Source organism: Panulirus ornatus, chromosome 42, assembly GCF_036320965.1.
Source record: "Panulirus ornatus isolate Po-2019 chromosome 42, ASM3632096v1, whole genome shotgun sequence".
Lineage (NCBI taxonomy): Eukaryota > Metazoa > Arthropoda > Malacostraca > Decapoda > Palinuridae > Panulirus > Panulirus ornatus.
Genome location: NC_092265.1, coordinates 28,473,585 through 28,483,664, shown reverse-complemented (window position 1 = coordinate 28,483,664; position 10,080 = coordinate 28,473,585). Strand labels below are relative to the sequence as shown.

Sequence of the window (10,080 nt, the reverse complement as noted above, 5' to 3'; positions counted from 1 at the left end):
GATGGTTCTTTTACTGTGTCGTATCAGCCAGATGGGTATTTCTTTTCACAGTTTTCGTTAAATTTTGTTTTCTAGAGGCATAATCTAGAACACTATTTTCCATATGTTTATCATTTTTGTTGTTATAGTTTCATTATCATCATTAGTTTTGTTATTGTTGACTTTCAGATATTTGATGTAATGTTTGTGATTCCCGTGGAAGCGTCTGACATCTTGCTACAAGACTTTCTGGTCACAATATTTCTGCACTGGGGAGTTGATCGTATTCTTTTATTGCAGGTTTTGTTATAATCTTGCTTTACATTAAGGTCTACTGGAGGTTTTCCCAATGCTGGTTGAACATATGTCCAGCAACAGGAGATGGCGTAAGATACAGTATTGATGAAACTTATCTATCTATATACCTATCTAGATATCGCTCTATCTATCTATCAATCTAACTATCTATCTACCTATTTATCTATCTATCTTTATCTGAAAGTCAACAATAATAGAATCATAGATATATGAAGTATAACAACGTCCTGTATATGGCAATTATCTCACCAGAATCTTCTAGAACCTTCCAGAAAACTATGAACTCTGCAGGCAAGGAGGGAGGAATGGTCTCCGGCTATTGATAAAACCATATTATTCCATATATATGTTTATATATACATATTTATGTATATATATGAATGTATATATAACGTACAGAATAATGTGGCCATCATCAGTATCGAAGAAAACTGAAAAGATGAGGTCCCACCGAGATTCGAACTCGGATTGCTGGATCCAAAGTCCAGAGTGCTAACCCTTACACCATGGGACCTGATAAGAAAAGATGTGATTTCATCTAAATGTTTTACATATAATCAACCAGAGGCCATTCCTCCCTCCCTGCCTGCAGGGTTCAAGGTTTTCTAGAAGGTTCTCGAAGATTCTGGGTAGGAACTGCCATTGAGAGGACGTAGTCATACGTATCATTAATGATATTGTTGTTGACTTTCTGATTTACATAGATAGATAGATAGATAGTAGATAGATAGATAGGTAAAAAACAGATATTAGATAGATCGATAGATACGTAAGGCTGTATATGTCAATTTTCACAGTAATCATTGATATCTACGTTATTCTGCAAGAAATACATGTACATGGATGTAGTGATAATATGGGTTAGGTATAAGACCAGTCGTCTTGAGGTTGTAGTGAATGTGACCATTGACTTCAACCTTAATGGTGTAGTGAAGATAAAGTTGTAGTGAAGATAAATCTTGAAGTGACTCATAAGGTTGTTGTGAGTACAAGGATGCATCGTAAATGAGTACTTCCTACCTGAAAGTCAACAATTACAAAATTGATCAAGTATAACAACATCCTCGGACAACCAACTACAAACACCAACCATAGAGTGAACCTGACTGTCACCTAACGACGACCTCTCAAAGGTAATGATCTTACCAGAATCTTCGAGAACCTTCTAGAAAACCTTGAACCCTGCAGGCAGGGAGGGAGGAATGGCCTCTGGTTGATTATATGTAAAACATTTAGATGAAATCACATCTTTTCTTATCAGGTCCCATGATGTAAGGGTTAGCACTCTGGACTCTGGATCCAGCAATCCGAGTTCGAATCTCGGTGGGACCTCATCTTTTCAGTTTTCTTCGATACTGATGATGGCCGCATTATTCTGTACGTTATATATACATTCATATATATACATAAATATGTATATATAAACATATATATGGAATAATATGGTTTTATCAATAGCCGGAGACCATTCCTCCCTCCTTGCCTGCAGAGTTCATAGTTTTCTTGAAGGTTCTAGAAGATTCTGGTGAGATAATTGCCATTGAGAGGACGTTGTTATACTTCATATATCAATGATTTTATTATTGTTGACTTTCAGATAAAGATAGATAGATATATAGATAGATAGATAGTTAGATTGATAGATTGATAGAGCGATATTTAGATAGTTATACAGATAGATAAGTTTCATCAATACTGTATCTTACGCCATCTCCTGTTGCTGGACATATGTTCAACCAGCATTGGGAAAACCTCCAGTAGACCTTAATGTAAAGCAAGATAATAACAAAACCTGCATTAAAAGAATACGATCAACTCCCCAGTGCAGAAATATTGTGACCAGAAAGTCTTCTAGCAAGATGTCAGACACTTCCACGAGAATCACAAACATTACATCAAATATCTGAAAGTCAACAATAACAAAACTAATGATTATAATGAAACTATAACAAGAAAAATGATAAACATATGGAAAATAGTGCTCTAGATTATGCCTCTAGAAAACAAACTTTAACGAAAACTGTGAAAAGAAATACCCATCTGGCTGATACGACACAGTAAAAGAACCATCCCACAACCAACTCTAAACTGAACCTGACTGTCCCCTAACAACGTCCTCTCAATGGTATTTATCTTACCAGAATCTCGTAGAACTTTCCAGAAAATCAAGAACTCTGCAGGCAAGGAGGGAGGAATGGCCTCTAGCTGCTGATGATAACCACATTATTCTATATATATACTTTTACCTACAACCGAAGGTTGACCGGCCAGCCCAAGTGGCTACAGAGGTTGTATCCATGAAAGAAACGGACCCACCAGCAGACGAATTCGGTTGGCAGGTTGTATCGAAGAAGAGGAAAAAGAAGGTTGCCCAACCAGCCCAACCAGAAGGGTGTAGCAAAGAAACGAAAGAAGGCTGCCCAACCAACCTGGGTGGTAGTAAGGATGGCTGCTCCACAACCCCAGGTCGTTAGGCAGACTGTAGCCATGGAAGAAAGGAAGGCTGCTCGTCCACCAGCCCAGGTACCGAGTGAGCGTGTAGCTATGCTGGCTGACCCACCAGCCCGGGTAGATAGCTACGCCCAGATGGCTATGTCGGGTGCAGCAAAGAAACAAACCCCACAACTACTCCACGAGGTTTGCAAGCCTGCACCCAAAAAGATGAAGACGAAGGTTGCCACACTACCCAATGCACCACCACATGTCTAGAAAGGGAAAAAGTAGACAGAATGGCTGGAGGTCCCACTCCAACAACAAAATTACCTTTGGAGCTAAGTTCCATCCATTATTGAAAAAAAAAAAGATATATATATATATATATATATATATATATATATATATATATATATATATATATATATATATATATATATATATATTTATATATATATATATATATATATATATATATATATATATATATATATATATATATATATATATATATATATATATATATATATATATGGCAGTGTGGTTACTGCTTCCTTCAGTTAAACAGATTTAGAGAAGTTTTTTCTTTGTTCAGTTATGGATGTGGAGACCAGAAAAGATTCTTTTAAGTCTGACACTTTTGATTGAAAATTTTGTTTGAATAAGAGTTAATTTACTCTGGAGTTTTGGGAACTCCAAAAGCTCTCTCTGGATGGTCTTGATACATGAAAATCAGTCTCATTTTGAATCATGTTTAACTTTGTCAGGTATTTATTAAGCATGTACTTTTATGATGTGCTGAAATGGTGTGGCATGGAGAGGATATGTGAGGAAAGGTTGACATACAGGATTACTTTTCATAAGTGGAGGGAACAAGGAGTGTTGGAGTACAAAGGTGGAGAGGGAAGGATGGAGTGAAAGATTTTGAGCGATTGATGCCTGAACATGCAGGAGGTCTCAAAGCTTTCACTGGATAGTGAATTGGAATGTAGCATACTGAGGCTGACGTGCTGTCATTGGACTGAGCCAGTGCTTGTGAAGCATTCAGGGTAAATCATGGAGAGGTCTGTGGGATCTGGTTGTGGATTTAGCGGTGGTTTTGGTGCATTGTTCATCACAGCCTTTCTTTGCATGGTGCTACATGGAAATCAACGATCAAGTAAAAAAAAGAAAAAAAAAAAAGTATATGGTGAACAAGTTGGTGCCTTAAAAGTGTGAAGCTGAAATGCTGAATATTTTCTGATCCTGCTGGAAGCATTACATAACGTAATTTTTGAATGGAGTTTTCACAGCTAAACCTTGGGTATTTAAGCATTATTTGGCAATGACAATCATAAGTTGGAAGTGTTGCCTTTTGCTTAGAAGGCTTATCATTCTGTGGCTCCCTGAATCTTTAATGTGTAAGATTCTCTTGAAAATTTTTCATTTATGTTGTATCATTCGAATTGAGGTGAATTCAAATGTTACACAAATTGAATTATAGGTTAAACAGTGTGTGGACTAACATTGAAAGCAAAGATAGGGTTTATACTTGAATATCTGGCATTTCTGTGATGACTATGCTATTTTTCCTGTTTATGGAAACAAAAACGTTTTTATTTTAGGCTTGCCATTTTCCCATTGATGAATCTTTGTGTAGCAGTATTTAAACATTGTTGCTTGTTTTCAGATCTGTCTTTATTTTCACCTTTTCTCTTGACTTTTTCATATAATTTTGCATGTTTGCATTTGATTACTTGCAATGTCATCTTGTATACACTCTCTCTCTCTCTCTCTCTCTCTCTCTCTCTCTCTCTCTCTCTCTCTCTCTCTCTCTCTCTCTCTCTCTCTCTCTCTCTCTCTCTCCCCCCACAAGGAAAGAATACCTGAACCAAAGTCTTTTTTGGGGAAGTGCTGTATTTTTTATCGATGTCAGCCCATATAAACTGTTGAATAATTATACATCAAACATCCTTTTCCTGTACTTCTAGTGTGCAGGACAGTCTATTTTGAACTTTTATCAATGCCATCTCATTGATGTTGCCTATGATTACGTGTTCTTATCCCCTGTTCTTCACTTCTTAATTTTGCTGATCAGTTTCATAATATTTTGTCTCTCTTGGCTAATTTGCTTCTATATGTTTGTTGTTAGCCATTTAGACTTTTGATGATTATTCATATATTCCTGTGTGGCAGTTTTATTACTCTAAGCTTTACTTTGGAAAAAAGCATAGGGAGCTGTGGTTTGATGCACTACATATGACAGCTAGAGACATTGTGAATGAATTTGGCTTTTTTTTTTTTTTTTTTTTTTTTTCCGTCACAACCTATCTGAAGTAGGGGGGTGGCGATGCTATTTGCTGTGGGGCGGGTGGCGACAGAATTGGTTGAGGGCAAGCAAGTATGAATATGTACATATATGTGTGTCTTGGGATAGGGGAGAAAGAATACTTCCCACGTATTCCCTGCGTGTCGTAGAAGGCGACTAAAAGGGAAGAGAGCGGGGGGCTGGAAATCCTCCGATCTCAATCTTTTTTTTTTAATTTTCCAAAAGAAGGAACAGAGAAGGGGATCAGGTGAGGATATTCCCTCAATGGCCCAGTCCTCTGTTCTTAACGCTACCTCGCTAACGCGGGAAATGGCGAATAGTTTGAGAAAAAAAAAAAAAAAAAAAAATGTGTGTCTTTGTATGTGTATGTGGGCATTTATGTATACATATCCCTGGGGATAGGGGAGAAAGAATACTTCCCACGTATTCTCTGCGTGTTGTAGAAGGCGACTAAAAGGAAAAGGAGCGGGTGGCTGGAAATCCTCCCCTCTCGTATTTATATATATATATATATATATATATATATACAAACTACATTGCAACTTACATATAAATAGAATCATCAAGCTTCACTATATTAGCTTTACTATGTTTAAATATAAACAAGGTCTAACCGAGGTTACTTGGTTGAGCAAGACGTGAGAATATCATCAATTGGCCCTCCAGCCTTGGGTTGAAATTGTCGTTCTGAAGTATTTCGAGTTCAGTGCTGATACAGGATCATTGATTATAGGACTATCTTGTTAGTCTGTGTAACTTCGCCTGACCCAATCCACGTCTTCAATGGCTTTCTGTTACTACAAACGGGATTACAAAGGAAAGGCTTCCTTTGTTAGTTTCATGAATACCTTCGTTCAAATGAAGGGAAAGACTATTACTATGAAGCGGTACCTTATCAGCAGGAAAGAGCTGCAGCAACGGTATGAAAGTTACTGCAAGATACATAACGAGCCCGTGGCTTCCAACGTAAACATCGGCCGCCATTTGGGTTCACTCGGCATCATGTGTGACACCAAGATTGGACCCGTTGGGAAACAGGAACGATACTATTCTGGTATCATGTGGCTCGATGGCGCAGGATCACCAACTGAAATGCAAAGAAAATGGAGAAAGCCGCCCAAACGTATCATGAAGGCCGTGCAAGAGAAGATCGAGAGGAATCGGTTGAGAGACGATATCGCTCACAGTATATTGAAATTTATGCCCAAGACTTCCCCTGATCTCCAGACACAGCCAGCCACAGAGACCACCAGCCCCGCTTCCCAGACACAGCAAGTCACAGAGACCACCAGCCCCGGTCCCCAGACACAACCAGTCACAGAGACCACCAGCCCCGCTCTCCAGACACAGCCAGACACACAGCCCACCAGCCCCGTCCCCCACACAGAGCCACAAGATCCTGATATTGAGAAGACAAATGAATTTCTCGATGATTTTTTGCTTTCACTGGAGAAGAACTGATGAGTTCCTTATAGACAAGACAAAATGTTAAAAAAGGAATCTATATAATTTCACTTATGGAGTGAGATCTTTGACGGAGCTGTGCTGCCTATAGCACAGCCTACCAAAGGGTGATCTTTGCTGTCGTGCACTAACCTCATGAGGGCGGAGTCCGGCTACACTTTCTTTATCGAGGAAAAGATCTCTGCACTAATATTGAGTTTCTCCGTTGGCGTCAGGGTAAACACCCATCCCCCCCGAAGCTTGGTTACCTTTCCGTGGTGGGGGGGACTTCATGGATTGGGCAGTAGCAACCATCGTTGGTTGCTTCTGTTCAATCCATGAACGAAAAACCAAGCATCTTGAGCGTAATTGTCGTAGAAATTCACTTGGTGTCAAAACTGACGCGAAAGCGGTTGTCTCAATTTTGTCAGAAATGTTTGTGCGTTTCGGCCTGATGGCGGGAGTCGGTTTGGCGCTGTGGTCATGAGGGAATACGAGGAAGATTGGCAACCGTCCCAGAAGTAGCTACAGTGAGGCCCAGCAGCTGTCCCTAATACTGTGGAAGGCACTCATGTAAGGTGTGCAGTGAGACGCAGCAGTAACAAGGGAAACGGACAACCAAAACAGCAATCTTGATCATCAGGAGGCTATCCAATGCTCAGAGTAGATAAGGACGATTATTGTATGGCTTCGCTCAGAGGATGAAAATCTTAGCCGTGAAAATCAACAAGTCAAATAACTAGTAGTTAGTGGTAGTGAAGTGGAATTACCGCATTTCTGTGGTCTTAATAAAAAAACGAAACTTTTCGTTTTCTCCATCAATCTAGAGGTGTTGTAGACCACCATCCTTAAGGTTGTAAGGTAATGGTAACTTCAAGGTTATGACCTCAGCAAATTTGTGATGGAAAGTGCAGGAAATGTGGTAATGTATATAATGTAAATTGTATAGTTGTATAATAAATGTGTAGTAAAATTTTGTCTTCTCTGTTCCCGTTCATTAATTCAAATACAGGTAAGTTTTCTGTCTAATGAGGTGGGATAAGCTACATGCACTCGGCTTGTAAATGTGGTGACTTTCCCTTCATTACCACAATGGTGTGCTGAACTGAAGATGTAGAATTCCGTAGACGAAACTAAGATAGGAAATCAATCTACATCAAGAATTGAAGGCGCCGCTCTGTGTGTGTGTGTGTGTGTGTGTGTGTGTGTGTGTACTACTTTAATCATTATCACGTGAGTCTTTTGAGGAAGGATTTGTACACTAGTGTTGCCCCGTCTTTTAACCTTGTAAGTGTAAAATATGTTTTCACTCCTGTGTGCACTCACACACACACACACACACACACACACACACACACACACATAACCTATAATATTATCTAGTATTTTCTTCAGCCGGATATCTTACACCTTAATTATAAAAGCCAAAGAAAAATTTATACAAACATATACATATATTTCCACACGTGTAGATATATGTTATGTATTGAAATGTGGCGGAAAAATTCCTTATACATTAACGAACATGATTGAGGACGTAAAGAATCTGGTACAAACATAATGGTTATTGTGATAAATGATTTGTTTATGATAAATATGTATTGTGTTGCATTATAATGGTTGTTCAGAACTAAGGTCTTTAAACCTGAATCAGTGAAATACTATCAGAAATAGAAAACCTGTTAAACATAAACATCCATATTGATTACCCACAGAATATATTTTCCTCTGGGTATGTGAAAGAAAATACAGTACAGGGAGCTAGTTTGAGGAAGAGTATTTCATATTTTAACAAAATATTTACCTCTAATAGCGTCCCTTTTCTTTCGTCATCATTTCTTATGTTTACTATCAAGAAATGTCTTTTATGTAACATAAAAATTCTGTCTAGGTATTTGATTAATGTTGTCCAAGGAGGAGCTACATGGCACACGTGATCAGGTCACAGTGGTGGTGGTCAGGTCAGTGGGCGGTGTGTGTGTGTGTGTGTGTGTGTGTGTTTGTGTAGCCCCTGGGTTCATGTTGGCCACACCCACCGGCCGGTGGTCAGGTCAGTGGGCGGTGTGTAGCCCCTGGGTTCATGTTGGCCACAGCCACCCACCGGCTGGTGGTCAGGTCAGTGGGCGGTGTGTAGCCCCTGGGTTCATGTTGGCCACAGTCACCGGCCGGTGGTCAGGTCAGTGGGCGATGTGTGGCCCCTGGGTTCATGTTGGCCACAGCCACCCACCGGCCAGCCGGGCGGTAGTTTATAACTAAGACTGGTAGTTTCACATGCCACTTGGAGTGTCCCTCACTACAGAACTTGAGCAGCTCTTATCCTGAGGTGGAGCAGTTGATCCTCTCCACCAGGCTGGTACACTTGGTCTGCACCAGGTGGCTCCCTCCTGGTCATCATGAGTGGTTGGTTGCTGTGTTGGATTTAATGACCATTGACTTGTGAAGGTCATTAGGCCAACCATCATTTTATCAACTGATAAAACATGAAGCAACGCCAAATATTACATGATCCACCTAAACTATTGAGAATGATGAAGTCTGATATTGTTACGTTACGTCATCCAATCTTGCCACTCACATGTTACGGTAATCACGACTACATACATAGTGTTGTTACGACTGATATTACTGTATGTACTGTAGTAAAGTACTGTGGTTATGTGGACACCAGACGAGACCATCATTATGATGTGTCACCAACATGTATCTATAATGCTTCTATAACCAGCATGATTAAGAAGGTTATAACAACATTATCCTTGTAGTTGTTGGATCAGTGTAGAGCAGAGCAATACCTGGTGAACATTACTTCCTGGTGGCCGCCATAAATACGACCAGTGTTTATAAGCTCACACATCACCAGGGGTTAAGATATGGTGTTATCCCTCACTGCTCTATATAGCACCAGCCACGGTGGTCCTCCAGGTTATGCCTCACTCCTACTCTTCTATATCTCTAACTTCCTTGTGATCATCTCACTTTGAATAACTAGATCTTCACATAACAGTTGTTTGTTGTTGCTGTTGTTGTTGTTGTTGCTGTTGTTGTTGTTACATGTTGTAGTTTTATGTTCTGCCACTGGACGACTCGTTCTCTGATCTTACCCAACAAATAATTTGTTGTTTCGAGATTCGTCAGGTGTTTATCATACGGAGTCTGTAACACGTAAGTCTGTCTATCGTTCACTATACTGGATAGTAACCGGTAAAGGTTATTAAAGATATCTACACCAGAAACTGTGCCGCACAACAAAACATACAAATCACGATATTTGCAACATGATAACATGTTTGACTTAATGACCATCAGCAGGTAAGGTCATCAAGCCGCACCATACATACGTCAGACAGTAACATCAGTTGTATAACAGGATGTATATATGTTGTTGGATTTAAGGGCTATCAGCTTGTGGTCATGAAGCCAGAATGTGAACTATAAGTTCAACATAAAATGATCGTCCAGGTCCAGCAGGTAGCTGCATATAAAACTATGAATGTCTGTCTTGATTACGAATGGAGTCAAACGAACAGCGACCTATGAAAGGTCATTAGGTCACTAATCCTTTATTATGTTCCACTTTAAAGTCAGCTAACAATCCTTTC

General features: G+C 39.6%; 1 non-coding gene across 1 annotated transcript; it reads right to left on the bottom strand.

Annotated features, from left to right (window-relative positions):
• Window positions 1–739: 739 nt before the first annotated feature.
• Window positions 740–811, bottom strand: TRNAQ-UUG (transfer RNA glutamine (anticodon UUG)). The gene has a single exon. It is a non-coding gene; the product is annotated as a tRNA-Gln (tRNA).
• Between the last annotated feature and the right edge of the window lie 9,269 nt (window positions 812–10,080).